At 46.1% G+C, this 24,812-nt stretch overlaps 1 pseudogene; it reads left to right on the top strand.

Moving 5' to 3' along the window:
- The first annotated feature begins 16,436 nt into the window (after positions 1–16,436).
- LOC126518173 (uncharacterized) lies at positions 16,437–21,114 on the top strand (annotated as a pseudogene).
- The last annotated feature ends 3,698 nt before the right edge of the window (positions 21,115–24,812 follow it).

Genomic DNA, 24,812 nt, shown 5'->3' with positions numbered 1-24,812 from the left:
TAGCACTTGTAGAGTGGGTGCTGCAGTGTTGAAGTTGACCTGCCAACATGGGGACTGATGCCCTCATTAAGCAATAGAAGGGGGTAAGGCGGCCCCCGGATTTTAAGCATTGGTGACGGTAAATGCCGTGCCGGGAAACGTATCTGGTGCATACGTATTTTTTTCGCCCTCTCTTTGGGATGGCTAGGCTATGCGCCTCTTATTTACCCGTACAACACATAGCTGTATTTAATTCTCTTTCTGGCTGCTTGTGCTAACCGCGGCAGGGGCGCTAGGCTGAGTACACATGCGCAACTATCCAACAAAGTGGATATTGGGACAACCACCGCTGTAGCTCACTTGATAGAGCATCGAAAGTGCAAGGCAGCCAATCTGCATTCAGCGCCCATCATCAGCAAGTTTTCTCTTCATGCAAAGGATTCTGTTGTTCTGTCTGTGTCTCTTCGTACATTTGGCCATGCAGTCTCAATAATAACTAGAGTGGCGTTCCTCATGGCAAGTTTTGAACCTGTGTGCATGGTGCAGCGGCCCATTCTTTGCCCATTCGGCTATAGATGCATGAATAGCTCATGAGAGTACCATCACTGGTTTTCTCGTGGAACCTAATGCTTTCAGATGTTTTGCGACACTCACAGAGTTTGGGATAGGCCTCGTTCAGCGAGGATGCGACGTAAACCAGGCGATGTGTCTACTTCGGTGGTGCGTTGTGCGCGAAATTGATTTTGGCGTCTCTATGTTGACATATTGTACTGCGTATTCCATGCGGCGTCGTGCATTACCTCAATCACAGCTTCGATGCCGTGCTCACAAAGCCATTCGTAGGCAGATGCTGAAGAGGGGCCTGAAGCACCGTCTTCCTCGTTCTCTTCTGCATACATCAGGTAATGGTCCACTTAAACGCGACGCACTGGTGGGGGGCGTTTGCTTGTTCTTATTCGGCTGATGTGTAGTGTGTTGTACACATGAAGAATGTGTACATGTGCACATGAGGAATGTGTTTCGCTGCCATGCCAGAACTAGTGACACCTGGGTTGAGGTAGCATCTTGCTGTCCCGTGTCATAAGGCAGTGCCAAGGCTGGAGGTATAGTCCGTCTACGGAGCTCCAGGTTGAAGAACAGAACGTGCACGTCCACCAAATGTTAGTGCAAACTTAGCTCTTAGCATTATTTATGCCAGGAATAAAGATTCACGAAAGCGGCTTCGTCAATGGCCAAGCAGTGCCAACACGAGTACCAACAACAGTTTTATTTCAAATCTTAAGACGACAGAGATGTGAATGCCCGCCTTTGTCACTACGCAGTGATTAATTAGTAATTAGAGCTCGAAGCTATCCACTACTAAAAAGTCTCTTGAGCATAGAAAAACGACCATGGGCATCATTGTCCTTCATGTTTAAATCACAATTATGAAACATAGCATAGCATAAATGATAAAATGGGCATTGTAGGCCTAACAGTATAATATGAGCTTAGGAACTGTGCGTAATTTTTCGCTTCTGCTTCCGAGGGTGCCTGAGATTTTTGGTTGAGTTGCTCTAGAGCCAGCTTGTTAAGCAGCTCTAGATGTGTCGTCATTGTTCAGAATATGTCTGTCGATAGCTGAAAGTTCTTGTCGCTATAATTTGATACTTTAAGATATACATAGATCTATTTACGGCGCTCAATTCTAAACTATTGCGTATCGAGGAAACATTGCGTAGGGATTCTATGTGTGTTCCTGCAATCTGCCGTTTACCTGTCACAATTCTTCGCCGGATTCATGGCTCTAGAATATGAGAGACACGTCGTTGCGTGTGTTCCGTTGCTTATAAATATTTCTCTGTAATCCAGTGCGTTTCAAAAAACGAGACTGTTGATGCTAAGTGAGAAGAATGTGTGGAACGTCATCTTTAGTTAGCGCCATCTTCAAATTATTTGGCACGCACCCATGTCTATTATTGGCGATGATACAGTAGGTCTCGGTTTTCCTTTGATTGTAAAAGGTAATATCCTTAATAGAAGAATCTCTGAACCAAATCTAGGCAAATGTACTAAATAAAGATACTCTCCGACATGCGGCGCACGCACTTTAGAACATGGCGCTGCACTAAGCTGCACTTGTTAGTCTCCGATGAGCTACCACAAAACAAGGAAGTCTATTTTTATGCCAGCACAGGTACGCAAAAAATTATTTTCAACAACTCGATCATGATCCAGAAAAACCGGGTACAGCCATGTTCCAACAGCGAGTGTTTGTTTGTCTGCCATTGTGTATCTGACACTTCTGATTTAACTGCAGTCTTTTTCCTTGGATTCAGTTCACGTACGAAAATCTTAGCTGCCAAGAGGCAGCCGGCTGTATTCAACAAATGATAGTACTTTTATCGAGTGGCGGCACAAGCTTACCACATGCTCTTTTAAGAAAGGCTGTCGATCCACTGCAAACGACCACTCCGGAAGCCATCATGACTATTTGGTCCGCGATGGCGTCAGCTTCTTCCATGTCGTGCGAAGACAGCAGAAGGGTTTTTGTCTTGCTTATGTTTTGCAATGTATCCCACACGACCCGCCTCGTCTCCGGATCCATTCCCGCGGTTGGCTCGTCGAGAATCAGTAGCTGGAAAAACAATCCGGTTTCACGTCCCAGACGCGCCCGAGCTGCCTAGAAAGCCGTCGTCGATCGCCCTGGCTTAACTTTACATACATGCATTGCTTGGAACATACAATGAGGGAGAATTATCCGTAAATTAATATCTACAGAGTATTCCTCTAGAAGCGTGTGATCGCTTTCTGTGGGACAATATGTGACTTGGTGTATAAAGTGGCCACCGCAGTTCCCCCTGACCCTCCTCAATTCCAATCGCTCGCACTAAAATAGACGACTTGACGTAAACCCCAAGTGAGCTTCCGGTCATAAATTGCTGGCATCACATGAATGGTGCCACATTGGAAAACGGACGACAGGATTCTCATTTACTCTTTTCGACACATTCTCGCTTAGAAAAACTGTTCTCGCTATTAATGACGAATTGTCCTCACCGGAGCCTTATCTTTCAATCGAGCTCGACTTTATGTTTTCTTTAGGCGACCTATAAGGCGGGCATTGTTATGTATCTGCAGAATAGTTTTCATGCTGTGTCGGAACATATCACCGACCTGGGAGAGATTCCGCAGAACGCCTTCACCATTGGGCAGTGAGGCGGATGCACCGGGAGTTGACACATAATAATTCCTTAAAAGTCAGTAGAAAAGAAGCTGACCACCTAGCTAACGGAAACCTCCCGACACCATCCGCTGCTGTCACTTGCATGAAGCTGTCGTTTTGTCCTGCTTCCTTTCAGTTTTTCTGATCCTTTCTGCACTTCCAATATAAAACCAAATCACTTTGCCTTTATTTTTCTCGCCTGAACAATTTGCTGGCTTCATGTGAATGTGATTACCGTGTATTGGGTCCTTCATTTGTCCTTCAATTTGCCGGACTTTACGCACTAAAACTACGATATGACTACAAAGCACTCCGTAGTGGGGTAATCGCGAATAATTATGACAACTTCGGGGTTCTTCACATTGTTTCCCGATCTAAGCACACAAGCATATTTAACATTTCGGCCCTGTATAACTGCGGTCGAGAATAGAACGCGCAGCCTCGTGCGTGCTTAGCAGCGCAACGACCCAGCGCTGCCAAACGCACCTCTGGATCAGAAACAAGCGTCATCGCTATGCTCAGCCTCCTCTTCATGCCGCCACTGAGCTGGCTGGGCATGCTGAAAGCCTTATCTTCGAGTCCGACCAGATGCAGTGTCTCCTGGATCGCTTCCTTGATCCTGCCATGGTGTCCTCTCTTTAGCTGCGAAACACGTGAAGCAATATACGGTCAGCTGTCTACGTTGTCATTTCTTAAATATGAATATCGTTCGGAAGCCGCCTCCCGAAGAATGTCGACGTTAATGCGATTAGCGTTCAAGCAATGAAGCTACACAGCTTATTGCCAACGCCGAAACGTTTATGCAGCCCAACTCTGTTCACCTGCCGCTGACTTATGCGCGCTGCGCCACACCGCGGCGCCGCCATGATATCCGCGCAAGGTGCAGATTCAATTCCGCACAGTATCGGAAAAAAAATTGGAAGATAATTTCTGCTATTGTAGAGTAGCCCATATCCAGTGACACATATCGAGTTACCAAGTTAACTTCCAAGATGTTCATTTCATTCTTTCATAGTGCCAGGCACAGCTGCACTGAGCTATTTTCGAAGGAACTCATTAACAAAATAGGAAATGCAATTTCTTTTAGTTTCACTGCAGTAGCCTGCATGACATTTATTTTTGTTGGGAGTCTGTCTATTTGTGTTTTCGGCACTCTATTCCTGTAGCAGTTTTACAGTTTAGGCTACAACCAGTTATTTCTTTCTCGCAGCAGGCCGTTTTTACACGCGTTAGCGGCACACAAGTGCTTCAGCAATGTTTTTCTTTTTTTTTCACAACTTCGGACCTTTTTTGCCAACCATTTATTTAATATTATTGGCAAGATAATGATACAGCGCGCATTCATTTCTGGGAAGCTTGTTTTCAATCCGGCTCCAAATGTACTGAAAGATGATTGGTACAGTTTATTTTTGATGCTAATTAGTGATATTGTGTTTAAAGCTTATTCTTTGTTCGTGTGCGTTTCACACTTTTCGCTACAGGCGTAATATTTGTATTGTACATATGCGCGTCTCGTGCTTGACTATTCGATGTCCACATCGGTATTCAATACTTACTATTCGTATGCGATCTGTATTAAAAAAATAATACTTTTACGAGTTAATGACTGTGCAACAGAACGCTAACCTTTGTACTTGTCCTAAATACTCAAGTTAGCGTTTATATTTCTTCGGGAGCACCACAAGTTTTCCTGCTAACCGGTAGCACTGAAACGAACACTTTTTCTAACCCGTCTCAGCTCGAATAAATTGTTTCCGAAAATCCCCACTGGCTCGACTCGTAATTTTCGTTCCGTAGCTGAGCATGAACTGAACAAAAAGCGTGTGCCCTAACCGAAAATTATGTTCTTGCTGGCCGCTAGCTTGGCTTTGCCGAACGTGTGTGCTGAAAGACATTGCATTTTTGAAATTAGGGTTACGGTTAATAATAAATACCCTGAAGTATAACTCAGTGCTTTATAGCGACAGTGAAAGCGGGGTGGTAGAGGGCTTCGTAGTGTCGGTACTTCTACGGCATGATCACAGAAAAGCCTTTGGCTGCGTACCGATCCAAAGTAGAGAAGGTTTTCGGCGCAAGTCATGTCCTCGAAAAAGATGTCTGTCTGCTGACAAAAGCTGACCCGCTGGCGCACCTGCTCAGGCTGGCTGGAAACGTTGTAGCCGCACACTGTGGCTGCACCACTTGTTGGGGCCTGCATTCCTGTGCAATTTGAACAAACCGCTAAACAATCACTGCGCTGCAACCAATACAATAATTTTTATAGAAAGGTAATGGAAAGTATAGACGTTTGTCTATGAAGCCTATGGAGTATGCACAGACATTTTAGACTAGTCTATAGACAGTCTATAGATTTGTGGACATACACTTTTTATAAACTAGTCTATAAACTTACTGTAAAAACTTAGAAACCGTAGACTTATGGCCTTACACATTTATAGACTTGTTTATGAAATGTTTCAGTCTATACACACTCTACAGATTGTCTATAGGCTGATGAAATTTCATGTTTGTAGACAAATGTCTGCAGTATGTCTGTAGAGAAAAGTGTACAGGGTTATACAGTTCTACTTTTGTAGAGTGAAGTCTGTGGAATATCTATATACAAATGTCTATAGCTAGTCTACATGCATTTGCTTATAAACATTTTATAGATTTCAGTCTACAAAAGTAGAACTCCTGTATAGAGTTCTATTTTTGTACACTGAAGTCTGAGATGTCTATAAGAAATGTCTTTAAAATATCTATAGACATTTGTCTATATACTCTTGTCTACAGACATTCCATAGACATAGACTTCAGTCTACAAAAGCAGAACTGTATATCCCTATACACTTTTGACTAGAGACATTCTAAAGACATTTATCTACAAACACAGATTTTCATTATTATATAGACTCAGACATTCTATAGAAGAGGCCATAAGAAGTGTAAGGCCATACGTCCATAGACTGTCTATAGACAAGTCTAAAGAAATGTCTGTAGACAGTTTGTAGATTTCATATACAAATTTCTATAGATTTTATATAGACATTATATAAAAAAAATTATAAGGGAAAGCTAGGACTCAAAAGCTTCACCGTCTTGCTGACAGAGAAGCACAATCTTGTTGAATTCGAGGGAAACAGCACGAATAGCTGATTTATGTCAACCTTATCTCACCCACCCCGTGGAGTGCGGAGCAATGAACCAAACAAGAACAAAGTGAAAGCTGGAACTCCCGCCTTCTCTCTGTTTACCTTACCTCACTGGTGTGGTTTTTAAAGCTATTCCCGTCATACTTTGTATGTTGCATACCAAAGGTGTCTTTCTCTCACGATTACGTCTCTATCGAAAAAAAACCACTAAGACTCATATACAATAATCCCATGTAAACATTAGGTCCTCCATAAAAACCTGTAGGCTTTCCCGCGTGTGCACTCTGGCACGTGTACGTAAGTATAACTGTAATAAAAAGGAAAATGGATTTACATATAGTATACAATATATGCGAACAGAAGCCGAGAAGGCTTCCTTCCACATATATACGAGCACTTCTTCGATCGTCGTTTTCATCTCCTTGCTAGCGCATTCACGAATGTTGATTATGACTGAAGTTTATTGGCGCAAGGGCATCTAAGGCCAAAGAGCACCACATTCACGATGCTACGGGAACGCCTTATAACATATCGATGCTTAGTGAAAGGTTTTTTTCTGAGACGTATGGCTTCAAACAGACGACGTGACGATATTAATAGTTGATGCGGACGATGGCAAGCTGCCGTCCACCGGGGCGCTCACGGATCTGACTTCACTAGCTGGTAGAGAGCCTTAGGGGTGCCAGGGTAGTGAGACAGGAGCTTGGAAGACAGGCCCGCGTGGTGGGACCGCGTTCAAAGAAGGACCAAAAGGATATGTGCGAGGCAAAGAGTCGAGCCCGTGGAAACTGGCGATATGTTTGAGCCCGATCAGCAGCATCGTGGGCGTACTCTGCAGGAACGTAGTTATCTGGAAAGTCTCAAAGGGCAGCGTTGGCTGGAGGCCGAACAAGAGGTAGAAAGGCAAAAATCTGGAGCTGTCGTGGCGGGACCAGTTGTGCGAGAACGTCACAAAAGGAAAGTGCTGTCCCAATCAAGATGATTTACGGAAACCTGCGGGGTCGGTGTCAGCGTGCGATTAAGACGCTCAGTAAGTATGTTCGTTTGCGAATGGTAGGATTTAATTAGCTTGTGACGTGTGGAACGAGGACAAAGGATGTCGTCAACGACTTTCTAAAAAAGCGCCGCGCGTAAGTAGGGGCCGGCCCTACGCCCACTTTGCAAACATCGCAGATCACTTTGACGATGAGGCCAACGTGCACGCGCACTTTGCCCACGTCGCAGATCGCTTTCAAGACCCACGAGCGCCGGCACCGCGTCCCTACGGCGTCTGCCAAAGGCGTCTACTATGGCGTCCACGATTCGCGTGGAAAGCGCCGTAATAGACGCCGCGTGGTAATGCATTATTTTATGCAATCGAAGGGGTCAGACTTTTGCAAGACATAACAAGCCGCGGCGTGAAGTAAACGTATCACGCAGTAGGTCGATCTCCTCAATGACACATGCGGACACCTAATGCAGTACCTAAAGGTTCTTTTGTTCATTCTGTCGTTCCCTTTCTTTTTTCGTCCTTTGCAGCGAAGCTTTGAAGTGCTACTTCAAAGTTCTACTTCAAAATTATCATCATCAGGATTGGCTCCAGCCTCGACGTCTTGTTCCACGGCTAGCTGGTTGGCACCCGGCCCTGCGCTACCCCGCGACCGCACTCGTGCCACTGCTCCCACATTTGTCATTGTCAGTAACTAAGTATTTAATTTAAATAATGTATGCATTCATTTATTAAGAAAGAAAGACAACCAATCTTATAGCGAATTACAGCGAACCTGTTAATGAAGAGTTCCCCCAGGATCGTGTCCCTGTTTAGGCACGAAACTCCCCATGCGTGGGCCAGTTAAATACCGGGCAGATCCGCGGCGGAGGTGAAGCAGGCGTTACGCACTCCCCGTACATGCGCCGATCCCAAAAAAATTGCAATGCCGGGCCGACCCGCGTCGTAGGTCCAGTTTGCCATTAGGGGGACCACATACACCGCTTCATTGGCCATTCCCCACAGAGCGGAAGGGCACTGACTTTGTTTTATTTCTTCCTTTCCTTATTCTTAGTTCTGTCTTTATTTGTACTTTCGTTCGTTCTTTCCTTCTTTCGTACTTTCTTTCTGGTATGAGCCACTCCCGGTAATGATATTTTCTGCACATTTTTTGTATCGCTGGACTGAACGCCGCTTATTTCTGGTATGAGCAATTGCAACGAGCCACTTAACCCTTGGAGATGCTGTTTGCACAATTGTGCACAGCAGGAGAGTGCATCAGTAGCAAAAGCACTGATGAAAGTAATGGTATTTAAAATGTGTTTCATACATCCTGATACACTTATTATTGGAACTGTGCTGCAATTTTGAATAACGTGCAGAACGTTTAAGCAAAATGAAGGGGACGGTAGACGGCTGGGTCTTTTTATTCTGTGTCAGTATGCTGTATTTAGTGGGTTCACTACTTTCATTGTTTTTTTACAATGTCATGCACCAGGCATAATTTTCAAGTGGCTGGATAAGTGCTTTTCAAGCATTTCAAAACGCAAAATACTGCATGTTCTCATATTTGATGTTCCTGTAGTGAGTTTTCGCATGGAGCCGAAATCTTGTAAACTTGGCAAAACTCACTAATCAATTGAAAATTCTTGATCTTTTCTGCAGGTGTACACTTTCCATGATTCTGAAGATGCAAGAGATGTGGTGAAAGGAAGTTTTCAATCAACAGGATAAAGGGGCATCTGAAAGGGTTAATGCTTGATGCATTACCTAGGCTTGGAGTGGTGCCTGATGCCTGCGAGAACGCCGAGAGCAAGTGGGGCTTTAGTTATCCAGGTACAACCAAATTAGGAAGACTCACTAAGCTTCAGCAAAAGACACTCCCTCACCAGGACAGAAATTAGCTACCCTGGCGCAGTATGCGCCCACTCCCTTTCAAATGACTCCGTTCTGACTCCCTATAGTCTGTAACGGAGTACGTTTACCTATGTAAGCTAGTCGCAGGGGACCCTGATCATGGAAAGAAAACTTACAGAAGACTGAAAATGGGTTGGAGCACATTCAGCAGACTGTGACAGATCGTTACTGGAAGCTTACCATTGACATTGAAAAGAAAGGTGTACAATAAATGCATTCTTCCGGTGCCAACATATGGGGCGGAAAATTCGAAACTGATAAAGAAGATCAAAAAGAAGTTAAGGATCACGCAGAGAGCGTTCGAGCAAAAAATTTTAGTTGTTACCGTAAGAGACAGGAATAGAGCAGTGTGGATCAAAGAGCAAACAGGAATAGCTGACATTCTAATTGACATTGAGAGAAAGAAACGGAGCTGGGCAGGTCATGTATTGCGTAGGTTCGATAACCGGTGGAGAATCAGGGTTATAGAATGGGTGCCAAGAGAAGGGGAAGGCAGTCGAAGACGTCAGAAGACTAGGTAGTGTGGTGAAATTAAGAAACTCGCCGGCGCTAGTTGGAATAGGTTGGCGCAGTATAGGTGTAATGTGAGATTGCAGGGAGAAGCGTTTGTCCTGCAGTGGGCATAAAATAGGCTGATGATGATGGCTTCAGGCTTTCCCCTTGAACCTACTGTGCCCCGCAGGAGCGCCCAGTGGAGTGCGGAGCAATAGAAGGGCGCCAGATATTTTTTGGCGCCTTATTATTAGTAGTGGGTGGTGTATTAGAGGAGTAGTAGATGGCGTGCAAATTTGTTCCGGCACTTTTTTTTTTGCGCCACGAGTTACAGTTTGGCTTACCTGTCAGGATTCTCATCATAGTCGTCTTCCCAGCTCCATTGTGGCCGAGAAGCACTGTGATTCTGGACTCACACACTGTCAAATTAACGCCATTCAATGCTGGCTTGTTGCCATAAACCTGTTGAAAAGGCAGTAATGAAACAAAAATATAAATTTTTCAATGCTAGGCTCCTCGAGATGCGGTTTTAAAGAGATGCTGACACGAATAATTTGGAAACGATTGATGTGGAACGTTCAGCACTCTAAAATATTCCTTCCTCTATGTGCAACTTAGTCTTTTTTTATTATTTCCGCTACATCTGCCTTTGCCAAAATTTTGGTGCGACCTGCTAACATGCCTCCAAATGCTGAATTGCCCCACGAACCGCAAAAAGATGCGTCGAGAGGTAGAGGGACTGCGAAACCATGTTTCTTATTTCTAAACTTCGTATGAAGAAATGAAAACGAATCAGAAGCTACTGGCATCTGAAAATAAATCGCTGAAGAAAAGAAACGAACATCAGTCAAAGTGGTTAACTTTGAGCAATACTCAAGCCAGAACAATACCAAAATTAAGGGTGTGCCTTGAACTGAAGATGAGGACGATGTAGCAGTCGTTCGGAACATCGCTGATAAAATTCGCTGTTTTTAACTGCCCGTGATATCGATTTTGCCCACAGCGTTAATTCAAAGCAGGGAAACATTGTAACTGTCCATTTCCGCTCGCGAGTAAAAAAACATTTATCAATTGAGGAAGGTTATAAAAGCCCGGCTGGCGATGACAGCACTCTTTTAGTGGCGACCTGAACACTAAAAGTAAGCGTCTGTTTGCGCAAGCCCTCACCCTAAAAAAAAGAAATGAAATAGGAGGTCATGTCGGCCGACAACCCGAGCATCAAGGTTAGGAAGACTGAAAGCAGCCGCATGCACAAGATACGGGATGAACGTGACCTAGCTGTAACTGTTGAGTAATCGCGCTTTTTTTACGCGCCTTGAAACAGTGCGTGCTCATATGGAATATCGAGTCAACTTTAGCCAGAGGAATAGAATGGCGCAATCCGCCATGTGAGTCTATCCTTTACATAGATGTGGGGTCTGTTAAACACGCTAAGAAGCCTACTGTAAAATGTACGCGCCACAAGAACGCGAAAACTTTTTTTTTTCTGTACCGCTCCAGCAGCCGTGGTCGTGGCATCGGGCTTCTTGTAGCTAGACAGAAATGTTTTGAAGTGCCATCCGAGTACAGCTGTTCAAGGAAAATCTATCAGATGTCGACAGTGCTGCATAAAAATAAAATAATTTCCGCTGTCTATTGTCCCCATAGCGCTTATTTGATGCATTTCTTGGAACATTATGAGGCCTTTCTAGAGATTCTGTTTGTAGACGTAACAATAGCTTATAATGTGTTGGCGACTTTATTGTCAGTGTTTAGATAAAAATAGCCTTCTTAATTTCCCTACGCCATTTTTTTGCAATCAGGTTTTGAATATTACATGAGCACACCAACAAGCATTACTTGTTCTTCATTACCTCGCCTGGATCTTATGGTTACGAGCATAGACAGTACAATCTGCCGTCCTGTCACAATTGCACCAGACCTCGGTGATCGCGACCTAGTTTTCCTGATGTACCCTAATGAGTCGCGCACATGTAAAAGTTGAATGGACGCTTTCAAGGTTCAGTAATTACAAAACATACACTTCAATCTTTTAATCATAAAATAATATACGGTACGACCAGTCATCTGTGTTAGAGAACGAAGATGGGAACGATCCATAAATTCATTTCATTAACACCTTCACGCGAATTTGCCGTCAAAAGATTTTTTAAAAGATGAAAAACATTCAGAAATACCTATAAAACCATGGATGACTTACCAGCTATTGAAGATAATTAAACATGAAAATCGTCGCTGCCATTTATTTTTTCAGTTTTTCCAAACAGCCTTAAAGATGCCTTGTTTGCAAAGTCTTACAAACAAGGCACCTTTAAAGGCCAAGCCACAAGACTACGTCGCATTTGCGTTGAAAACCAAGACTACATAGATAGACTACATCAACTTAAAGAAACCCTGTCAAGGAGGAACCACTCTGAACAGTGGCCTTCAAAAAGCCTACACCGCTCCAACCACACTTCAGGACCTCGAGCCGAGGTCCTCAAGCCCCGCCCGAGAATCACAAGAAAAACAACGCTTCTTCTTACTACTAAATTCTCAAACGCACTCCCAAACGTGAACAACTTCCTCAGTAAATACTGCCCAATCCTCACCAGCAACAAGAAACTAAGTTTTCTGCCCGACCCGCCCACAGTTGCTTACGGACGCAAGACTAATTTTAAAGATATTGTTGTGCATGCCAAACTAAAAACAAAAACGAAGTTGGGAACCGGTCCTTGGAGCCGCCCCAGGTGCTGTACATGCAAACATATACAATCTACTAGTACAGTAAAGAGTACAACATCCAATTACTCACACAAGATAACTTCGGGTTTCACCTGCACATCAAGCAACATAGCATACTCTCTAGAATATGCCGCGTGTAGCAAACAATACATAGGTGAGACTGGACAAAAATTCATACAGGACTCAACGGTCACCGCGCGGATCCCAAACACAACTTACCTAAAGCAGTAGCCAGCTACTTCAATGAACATGGGCATATATTAGACAAAGCAAGACTATATACTACAAACAAATTTCCGTTCACCTCGCGAAAGGAAGTATACGGAATCATACCTCAGACACAAGTTTAACTGCCTACACCCGACGTGAAATAATTTGGCACGTGGCAGCTTAGAAACATTAAAAGCGATAACTTAAATCTGAAATTCTCATATCATCAACCAAGGCACAAAACACGTTATGCCACCAACTAACCTTAGTTCCTTAACCTCACCTATTCCTCCATTCACAAAAGCTTTTTCCTGCCTAGTACTCAATTTATTATACTCTTTCCTGTTTTTATGTTTATATCAACTGTACGACCCCTTTTTCCCATGTACACCTGCCCCCGATCGCTTCTGCTCACATCACCTTCATATTTGTTATTCCGGTTTTGGTCCCCCACCCCCTATTGTTTTCGTCTGCTCTAATTTTATATTTTTTTTTAAACGCCCTCACCAACACATTTCAAAGTCCCAGATGCCAGCATACCTTTTTCGGCGCCTCAGCCACACAGGGTATCGCCATTTCTGTATACCGCCGTAACGACACCTACGTTGAGATACTGAGACTAACGTCCCCGGAAAGACCGTGCCGCTGCCTTCCAGTTGCCTCATGCATTGCACCCCAGACTCCTTGTCGCCATCTTAACGCATTCTAAATTACTCGACGCATTTACTTCTAAACTACTAAAATCAATCTTTCCACTGATGTTTTTTCGAGTGTCTTTTTTAGTACTCGCGCACTGGCCACCTGACCGGCTCTTCTAAACCCACAGAAGCATGCCGCCAACGACACCCCTGAATGCTCCCTAACCTCTCGCTTCCCCAACACCGTCTCATGCCCGTCTTTTTCTTTCCTTGTTTTTCCCCTTCTTGGTGTCCCCCTCTTGTTTTCCTTTTTGCTCTCCTTTGATTTATTTTCTTTTCTCCCCATCTTCCCACTCTCCCGCACTTGTCCCACCATCTTGGAAACTGCGCTCACAGACGCCAGGCGACAGCGCTCATTCTCTTTGAAGACTCTCCCTTTACAACCAGCCGCCACCGACAGCCACACGTGACGTCACTGTACTAAACCTTTAAAACATGCCGAGGATGACCAGACCGCCTCTGACGAAGATAGGTCCTCCTATAGAAACGTTGGCCAGCCTTTCTGAGGCACTTCATCCCTTTTATAATCTTTGTACCACGGTGTGCTATTCCATCTGTCAGCCTCTTTCTTGATTTTGGATTATAAAAAATAGGAATTTCACTTTCCCAAACGGCAAGCTGACTATGAGGGATGCCTTAGATGGGGGGCGCTCGGTTTATTTTGACGATCTTGAGTGTTTTAATGTGCGCCTAAATCTAAGTACACGAATGTTTTTTACAGTTCCTGCCCCATCGAAACGCGGCTACCATAGCCATTGTCGAACCCGCCACCTCGAGCTGAGGGCCACCGCCCACATGAACAATTGGTAGCAGAGATACAATTACGCTACCACCAAGCCGTCTACAAATGTAGACGGCTTGGTGGTGGATTTCAGTGGCTGCCTTGGCACTGGAACATTCCTGGCAATGAAAATGCCGACAAAGCTGCCTGTGAGGCACATGGTGAACGTGAAAGCACCTCCATACCATGGGCGAGAATGAATGCAGGGCGGCATCCCGGCGGTTTGCCCATAATATTGCTCCAAGGAACTAGAACGCACCGGATTTCACCAACCGGCGCGCATATGGAATGGACCCGCATATGAGATTAAAAATTTTACCTGGTTATAACCGACGGGAAGAAACGCTACTGTGCCGGCTGCGAGTAGCAGTTTCTTCTACAAACCTCCTGTCATTCCTAATTGTAATGGTGGACAGTCCTGATATCAGCACATGTGGTGTCGAAGAAACGATCAAACATCTCCTGTGTTACTGTCCCACAGACGAAAATAAGGAGAGTGCCCTACAGGCAGCTTTGGGGCACTTAGACGGCAGGCCTTTCATGGGGGTTATGTTGGGCATGTGCCCTCGTGCGTCTGCTATATGCAAGGCCACAAAAGCGCTGGTGCGTTTCTTGGAATGCACCAGCCTGTATGACCGTCCGTGAGTGACTCAGCGATGAACGCTTGCTTAAAAAAAATTATTTATGGGGTTTTCCATACTAAAAGCACTATCCGAATGTGAGGCACGTCGTTGTGGGGACTCAGGACATTTGGACTATTTAGAGGTCTGTAATGAGCACCTAAATTTATGTACATGGGTGTTTTCGCATTTCGGCCTCGTCGAGATGCGGCCGCCGCCGGCATTCGATCTCGCCACCTCATGCTTAGCAGCCCGACACCATAGGCACTACGCAACCACATCGGTTGTGAACGCTTGCGTTTGTGTAACAGTGCAAACTGTGAACTTTTCTTCCTTTTCCTCTATCAATCCCCTTTCCCCCTTACACTGTGTGAGCTAGCCTACCGCGCTCAGCCTGATTAACCTCCCTGCCTTTTCCTTATGACTTCTGTCTTTCTCTCCACTTGCATTTATCACGGCGGATAAGTAATGAAGTTATAAAAACCACAGGAACAAAACAAGATACTCACAGAGCAAATCCAAGATCGAAATGCTAGTATCTCTGGGTTCTCAGCCATCGCCATTCGTTTGTGATAATAAACGTTAAATTTATGACGATTACTTTTGAATGAGTGAAGCGGGGGATGAAGAAGGTGTAATAGATTCAACAGAGATTACTACGTACATACCTCCTTCGCAGAAAATATTTCTCTTACACCACTCATCTCTCACCTTGGTCAAATTGTCGATAGAGACGACTGCCTTGTTGCCTGGCGGTAGTTCCTCAAATCGGTTGGTGTCCTGCTTGACCGTCGGTTTTGCGGCTGCGTCTACTGCGTTTTCGCCTCCCCAATAGCTGGGCTGGGAACGTGAAGTACACAACACGCATATAGGTCTTGCGCGTTCAAATAAAAACGAAATTTGCCACACTTGTACGATGATTCAAGAGGAAGACTAAATTGAAAGGCAATTCACTCCCGTGAACTAGAACATTGTGTGATACCGTTTCTAACTAATAATCCAAAAGGAATGTTGGAGGCGGCGCGAAGCAGTAGCCATCGTAACCGCTATTTATTTGGGCTAGCCGGCCATGGTGCGGCGGGAACATGGGAGCCGCAGACAATGCGGTCGCTCAGTTCCAGCGCGCTAGCCTGATGCATTCTCGCGCTACGTGTACGCGAGCCGTCTTCTTCTTCGCCGGCGCTGGGGGTTCTGGAGCTGAGCCGCTCCAGGGCCTCCCTCCTAGTGCGAAGTGCGATTGAAAGAAAATTCAATGATAAAGTCGAGTTAAAGGACGCCGGGTAAAGTGTGCAGATGGCGTCGTCGTTGGTAGGGTCGGGTTCACGCAATCCGAGGGAGATGTGCCAGGCAGCACCAATAGCGTAGATTGTAAGCGGTGTGCCGCCATAGTGATGCCGCACTGAGAAATCGCAACCTGCCGCAGGTTCTCGTAGATGCGCCGGACTGTAGAAGTCGGAGTTCCGAAAGTAGACCATCTGGCAGCTGGGGACTTGCATGAACATAGCGCAAATGTTGATCACTCACTGCTCTATACTGATATCGCGTGTCACACTGCATTTTCATGACAATCGCTTATCAGCCACGCAAGCAGCAGTCGGCAGATGAGATGTTCATCACCCTATAAAAAGGGTACTGCATCAATAAACGTTGCCTGTTCCACCCTGGCGTCCAGCTGATACTCTACAGTTGGCGACGAGGAAGCGGCGGTGATGGCCGTCGGCAGGATCGGCGAGTATCGTCTCGGCACAAACGCGTCATGGGACGAATACGTCGAGAGGCTAGAAATGTTCTGCGAAGCTAACAAGATAGCGAAAGGAGAACAGAAAAGAGCCGTCCTGCTGAGTTGTTGCGGCGAAGAAGCCTACGGGCTCATCGTAACCTTGGTGAAGCCAGCAAGACCGACAGCAGCCACCTACGAGGAAATTAAGACGGCGGTTCGCAAGCATTTGCATCCAAGGCCTTCAGAGCTGTACGCAAGGTTTTTGTTCTACAAGAGAAACTAGGCTGCCGAGGAATCGGTCGTGGACTACGTCAGGGTGCTTGAGAAGCTAGCCGAAGACTGTAGTTTTGGCGACGAGCAGCACCCGTTGGACATCATGATGCGAGATCGTTTCGTATGCGGCCTCCAGAACGAAGCAGTTCAACAGCGACTTCTCGCACAACACGACCTTACGTTCAACGTTGCGTACGACATGGCCGCGACCGCAGAAGCGACAGCCAAGCAACAGCGAGACATACGTATGCAAAGCCGAGATGAGGCGAAGGACTGCCAGGGCACGATACAAGCAACCTGCACGGCAGAGGGATCCAGTTGCTACCGTTGCAACGGTAAGCACGCTACACATTTATGCAGCTTTAGAAAAGCGGCATGCTTCAGATGCAAAATGGTTGGACATATAGCGAGGGCTTGTCGTTCAAAAGACGAAAGTAGAGTGGCCCGGAAGCCGCCTGAGCAAAAAAGGAACGTTGAAAAGAGCAAGGGCGTGCACGAAATGAGTGCGTTGTTTTCACTTTGCGAAGCGAATGAGCAAGAACAGAAATTTGTGGTTAAAGTACAGATACAAGGACAAGAAGTCCCGATGGAGATTGATTCCGGAGCCTCGTGCTCAATTGTGAGTGACGATACATTTCGAGTAATCGAGAGAAATCGGGGTGAAATACCACTCCAAGTTTCTGGAACAGCTCTCGTAACCTGGTCAAAGGAGGCGTTACCGCTGCTGGGTCGAGCAACCGTCTTGGTAGAATTCAAGGGCCGAAAGGCAAAGCTGCCTTTGTTGGTAGTAAAGAATCGAGGAAACAGCCTGATTGGGCCAAACTGGTTTAGGCCGTCAGGCATTAGCTTGCGGGGAAACGAGCAAGTAAACGCGGAAGACGTGCCCTCACGATTTTCCGAGGTGTTTCGCAGGGACCTTCCTTGCTTCAACGGACCACCAGTTCACATCGAACTGAAAGACGACGCCCAACAAGCGTTTCTGAAAAGTCGACCAGTTCCACTGGCCCTGAAGGACGACGTGGGCAAGGAAGTGGATCGCTTGGTGCAACAAGGTGTTACGCGTCGCGTACTCCAACTCGGCCACACCACTGGTAGGGGTAAGAAAAAAAGACGGAACTTTACGCCTATGCGGCGACTACCGTACCACCGCAAACAAAGCTATTAAAATCAGTGGGTATCCTTTGCCCACTACCGCTGAAATTCTCGCAGCTCTAGGTTCAAGCAAATTTTTTTACAAAGCTTTATCTGACTCAAGCTTATCAACATCTTACGCTAGACGACGCGTCGGCTGAAGTGCTCACAGTTAACACGATAAAGAGACTGTACAAAGTCAAACAGCTGCGGTTTGGAATTTCCGTGGTGCCATGGGTGTTTCAACGAGTCAGTGACACGCTGTTAGCAGGCATTCCCGGCGTGAAAGCGTATCTTGATTATATCTTGATTTCTGGCCGTAACGCGGAAGAGCACGCCGAGAGATTAGAAACCGTGCTATCGCGTCTGCAGAATTGCGCAGTTAAGAGTAAAGACAAGTGCGAATTCAACCAGCGGAGCATTGAATTCTTGGGTCGCAGGATTGACGCCACGGGAATATATTCGAGCCGAAGCAAGACCGACGCCACCGACCGACCGCACCCACAAGCAAAAAGGAGCTACAAGCCATCTTAGGGTTACTAAATTTTTACAGCAGTTTCCTCAAGGGCAAGACTGAAGTGGCAGAACCATTCTATCGACTGCTCGACCATGACCACGAATGGAAGTGGACAGGTGTGCACCAACGTGCGTTTGAGAGACTAAAAAAATTGCTTAGCTCTGACTTCGTACTTGTGCCCTATGGCACCAAGCGTCCTTTAATATTGTGCTGCGACGCATCTCCTGTTGGAGTGGGGGCAATGCTAGTCCTTTGTACGACTGATGGGAAAGAACAGCCCATGGCTTATGCTTACCGGACGCTTGGAGCCAGTGAAATCGGAACTATGCTCAGATTGATAAAGAGGGCTTGGCTGTTGTCTTTGGCGTGAAACAGTTCCACCAGTACCTTGCTGGGCGAGAATTTACGTTCACAACAGACAAGCCACTACTGGGCCTGTTTAATACGGACAAGAGGGTGCCTGAAGTTGTATCGCCCAGAATGCTCCGTTGGATTTTATGTTTGTCTGCGTATAACTGCAGCCATCAGTACAGGCGAGGCCAAGACAAGTCCAACGCTGATGCACTCAGTCGTCTGCCAGCTCCGGGAGACGAAGACGAGCCACAGCCACCTGGGGACGTGCTGCTGCTGGAAGCGGTCGAGTGCGCACCACTGCAGGCGGCAGACATCGTTGCGCTGATCAAGAAGGACAAAGTCTTATCCATGGTAAAGGAATGGATTCTTAGTGGCTGGGCGTCAAAACAACTGGACAACAAGTTCGCGCCTTACGAGGTGAGGAAGTCAAGAGTTTTCGTTGCATCGTGATTGCATACTATGGTGAATCACGTTGTAATTCCTAACGCTGCAAGAGAGAGTGTGCTTCAACTCCTGCATGCAAATCACCCTGGGATGAGTGCCATGAAAGCGTCAGCTAGAGGGCTCACGTGGTGGCCGAAAATGGACCACAAAATTGAAGAGTTTGTACGGCACTGTCAGCCATGTCACAGTAACCGGCAAAGCGATCCCAAGGTTCCAGTGCATTTTTCGATCAAGCCAGGTCAACCTTGGAGTGGCCTACACCTTTATTTCACTGGTCCAGTTAATGAAGAAGTATTCTTAATCGTGGTAGACGCCTACAGCAACTAGGCTGAGGTCGAAGTCATGTCTTCCATGAAAGCTACAGCTGTCGTCACCAGCTTAAGAAAGATGTTTGCGACACACGGTGTGTCATACGTTAGCGTTTCGGATAACGGCACAGCATTCACTAGCTCGGAGTTGCAAACGTTTTTAAATTGCAATGGTGTGCGTGCTATTTTCACTGCACCTTGTAATCCCGTTAGTAATGGCAGGACGGAGAGAATGGTAAGAGAAGTTAAAGAAGCGTTAAAGAAGCAACAGGAAGGTTCGACGCAGTTCAAGATTTCGCGGTTCCTGTTTAAACAGCACACGACGCCACATTCGGTCACGGGAAAATCTCCGGCAGAATTAATTATCGGAAGAAGGCTGAGGACAGCCTTGGACAGACTACATCCGGACCGGCAACATGCGCCGGAACCGCAACCACCGGATATTAAGAGGTTCCGTGTCGGTGACGCGGTCTATGCTAAAAGCTTTTGTCCAGGTCCAAGGTGGAAGGCGGCCAGGGTTGTGGCAGTCCGAGGCCCGGTGTCGTACATCGTCCAGCTGGACAACGGCGAGCGCCATCACAGGCACCGAAACCAATTGAGGAGCGCCTGGACGAGGCTCGAAGCCGATCCATTCCCAAGTGCAGACTACTACGTCAGGCTGCCTCCTACAGCCAGATGACCACAACAGCTGCCGGTCAGCACGGAAGCAGCCACAGGGGCAAGTCCGGGCCAAACTACCCAAGACCCGGTCGAGCCGCGCAGATCAACACGTGTCAGACGGCCCGTCGCACGTTATGGCATTGATGACTAACCAGACATTTTGCAATTGTGTAACGAATCTTAGGAGAAAGGGATGTTGTATACTGATATCGTGTGTCACACTGCATTTTCATGACAATCGCTTATCAGCCGCACAAGCAGCAGTCGGCAGATCACATGTTCATCACCCTATAAAAAGGGTACTGCATCAATCAACGTTGCCTGTTCCACCCTGGCGTCCGGCTGACACGCTACACTCACGTTGTAGACGCAGAAGTGGTGCTCCAGCTAAAAAACCAGATTCCAGAGCTGCCCCTCTAAAATTTAGGTAGGCCATGCATTCGCGGATGGTGCGAGTACAGAACATGAAAAGTCTCGCCTGCTGCTGCTTGCGGTGATATCTCGAATGCCGATAGCCTCAGGGTTGCCGGGGGCGCTGGAGGCATCGCGAAGATTGTTCTTGTGGTCTTTCTGTGCCTGCGAGTGTGAAATTTGCGACTAGTGGAGTGGAGGAAAGCCTCTGAAACGGTGATGATTGAGGTGGCCCCGAATGGAAAGCGGGCACTTTGCGGGAACGTCCAGGGAAGGTGAGCGGCGGGCTGTAGAGTACAGGAAAGCGCTTGCGTTTGGCCCAGTGAATTCTTTCGGGAGTCTCACGCTGCTGCCTCTAAGGTGGGGACGAGGCTCACGGAACGAGTAGAGGTTTGATGCTGGGAACGGCACGTGCTGACGACTGGCATGGCTGGATGCAGGTGGTGTGGGACGACAAGACGCGGAATGACGCGATGGTTGTCAGAAGTGTGATCGCCCAGGGCAAAGCGCAAGTGCACGTCGCCATCATCACTGCAGGACAGGGTGCTGCCGCCACTGTCGTAGCTTAGGGAATTGGTGCCGCAGTCCGGTGAATTTAGTGTGTTTCAAAACTCTCAGTGACTGACGCGCAAGACGGGGCGCTGGAAGGAGGTTGAATAATTCAAAGCGAAAAGCTTTCGCCTTTGCTTCCGTAGGAATGTATGGTGTCTTGCCGAGGCTTCTCAGGGCATTCCAATCATTCAGAAAATACAATTGACTGAGGCAGAATGAACAGGAGTAAATTGCATACAATCTAATGCTGATCACTGTCCTGCTTCTCTCGTTCTACAAACCAATATGCCCATATAAAACTTGCCGCATAATTTTCCTCATTTTTCTATGACACTCTCTCCATACTATGGCCTTCTCCTACAGTCGCCGTGCTACATGGTAGCATTAAGTAAAAACTAATAAATACATTCATAATTGTTTCAGATGAGCACGTGTAATGCTGTTGGAAGCCAATTGAACTGGATTGTTTCGAAACGAGCACTAAGTGAAACATAACAATAGGCACTCAATAAATAACTTGCACATCAAGTTACTGGGTAGAAATATTTTTAACGCTTTTCAATGATAAGCAGACTACGGTGTCCATATTCATATCAACGACAGTTGATATGAATGTAGACCCTGTAGTGTGCTCTTTAACTGTAGTGATATCGACGACAGTTAATGCGGTAGCATTAGTCAAATGCTCCTAAATATTTGTCGCTGGGTTCATGAGTCAGAATTGAAAACAGAGATATTGAGGACATGTTCAAAACATGAGGAGCATGCGCAGCCTTCCTTTGCAACCTCAACGCTTCCGGCAAACCTTACAGCTACGCCTTAAATATGAGCACTTAAGGCATGTGTAAATTAGCTTCAGAGAACTGGTCCCGAACATTTATGAATTATCGTGTGCTGCTCATGGTAATTCTTTAGAATTAAATTTACCCTCCAATAAAACTTCTGCTTGGGCTAGCTGATACACAGAGCTTTAAGGTGAAAAAAGTACCACAAACACACTGGACAACAAAACAGAAGAGACAAGCACTGGCGTTGACTTACAAGTGCTTTAATCTTCTAACAACACCGCGTGTAAATATATAATATATACGCATATATATTCGCTTCTGCTGAGAATCGGTGCCTCATCTAAACGTGCTGCACAATTGCGGCAAGAATAAACATGGGACGCAAGATGTGCACCTTTGGTTACAACAGTAGTTACTTCTTGACCATGTTCCCTGAGTCGCCCAATAATGCATCGCTTGGTGTAACCACAAGAGAAAGGGACGGCATAAGCCACACCAATTGTGCATGGGATGTAGGTGATACCATGCGTGACTTCGCATCCACGGCTGCTTTCACCGCAAGAGCGGGAGCTCACCTTAGGAAGCTTGTTCGGCGCAGATAACGCCGGAGGAACACCATGCCTGCTAGCAACTATCTGGATTTGTGTAGTGACCTGGTGAAGATCAAGCACCAGCACTGGCCTGAACGCTTCATGTTCGACCACCACCCTCTTTCTGTTTCTTTTAGAACGAGGTCATCGGCAAAAGCTGTCAGGAGCGGCATAGAGAAACCTGCTGCCAAAGGTCCCCGCATCTGATTGTGAAGGCTTTTGTGCATTTTATCCACACATGACTTTTTCAGAGACGATTACTTACATCAGGACGCAATTTCTTTTTCTATTAATTTGTGATGAGCAGACAAGAGTGATTATTTTCTGCATGCTTGCTAAGCCTAACACAAATCTCGTTCGTGGACCTCAAGCCTAAGGCCCGTAAACTGGAAAACATTGTTATGGGGTAGCTCGTGCATAAAAAAAAGGCATTGTCCGTGTTGCTTGAAATCATTATAAAAATTATTAGCCATATCCCGGTAGGAAGAGTCGAAGATTAAGAACACAAAAATAAATCATCCACGTACCTGAAAACTTTAAAACTTCAACTCCTTGAAAACGTGGTCTAAACACTCTTCTACACCACCTAAAAAATATCTCGGGGGAACTGCATCAACACAGGACTCAATACAAATTTAATTCCACGGTAATAATGGCTGGTCTTTAAAAACGAAAAAAATCTAACCTTAAGGTAATATTCCAAATGATTCAAGAAATTCCGCAGTGAGACTCCGAAATTAATCTAGAACAGAACCACACTGTTTTCCTTGTTGCATGAATCACAGAACTGCAAAGTTCGTGCTGTGGCACTGAATAGATGAAATATTTTATTATCAACCGAAAAAGCCTAACTAACATGTTCACTGCTTTGCAAAAACTGCACGAATTCATCCGAGTTGCTTGCACGGTATGGGTAGGTCGCAGCTATTGCAATTTCTTTGGCAAGAATTGGCTTACATTGTGCTGCCAACTACCGGACTCACTCGTAATGGTTCTGAAAGGTATATCGGGCCTGTGCGTCGTTTCTGTAAAAAATACGCGTAGACATTTGCCTCTATCTCATTTGTGGGCAAATGTGTGGGCGCAGGCCAGCCAGACGTACTAAGGCTTGACCCAAGACAGAGAAGAACGAATTTATACGCAAACAGTAGGTATGGGGCCAGACACAAACTAAATACAAATAGTAAATTAAACAGGGGTGTCGTACAACCTGGTCAGCCCGCTTCATGTGGCTTTACTTGAGTTACCAGCTTAATACCTCCGACATTTCCCAACACCACACCGTAAAGGAGTTCTGCAAGCTCTTGACCCACCCCATGCCTTGGAAGAAGCCCCTGTCTGGGAAGACTACTTTCTCTGGAAAATGATGTAGGGTGCAGTATAGCAGAAATACTGGTCTTCTGGTTCATGTAATCTTTTCCTTCGGAGCGAGTCCTTGTCGAACAATTACAGTATTGCAGCCAGTATCTCTGTGCACAGTTACGGCCTTACTCACGAGGCATCCTTTGAATACGGGCAAACTCTCCATATCAGAAGAAGAGGCAGTCGAAATATGCGTCCATGTCCTATTTCTAACTGGAATGGCCTCCCCGTCTTCTAGCACGACGTACCCATTTTCCGACACCTTCATGTGAGTAAGTACATCAGCCGACTGTATAAGGACGCTTGTTTTTCTTGCATCCCTGATGCTTCGCAAGACTAACTGGTTTTACCACTGGAGCAGCCAGAAGCGGAGTTATTTCTCGTCCATGTCCAACACCCGGATACACGATGGCCTGGTCTTTTACACAAAAGACGTTGAGTTTTTTAAGTGGTCACTGATGAGTCTCCGCAATCCTGCGCTTCCAAGAAGCAATCAGCATTGTGTGGCAGCCTGCTCAGTTTCTTGCAACGTCTTTCCTTCAAGATAGCCACAGTGCAAAGAAACACCCCTTCGTGAATGGCTCTGCAACGATTACGTCGCGAAGAGCGTCGTACGCCTTCTCAACATTCAGTAGCTACATCCAATGGTCGAAATGACCTGCTATGCGTGAGGTATATTGGAGTCCCGTGTATTTTTCCTCTGGTCTCGCTTTGCAACATTTCTCGAGGTAACCTTCGGCGCGATACCGAAATAGCAGCAACAGCATAGCCGTCAGCACATCATATCTAGAGGTAGAAGCGAAGTAAAGTCGACTAATGATAGACAAAGCTTCTCCTACCAGGCACAAACTGAGCAAAAGGGCCCATTTACTTCGAGGCCACTTTTCAGACGCTGCGCCGTGCTCAAAACCTAGGAAATATGCGCCGAGATTATCTAGTGCCTAATTATACGGTGCTAATAACTTGTGCGGACTA

Source organism: Dermacentor andersoni, chromosome 11 (assembly GCF_023375885.2).
Source record: "Dermacentor andersoni chromosome 11, qqDerAnde1_hic_scaffold, whole genome shotgun sequence".
Lineage (NCBI taxonomy): Eukaryota > Metazoa > Arthropoda > Arachnida > Ixodida > Ixodidae > Dermacentor > Dermacentor andersoni.
Note: the sequence above shows the minus strand (reverse complement) of the source record. Positions and strands in the feature narration are given on the sequence as shown.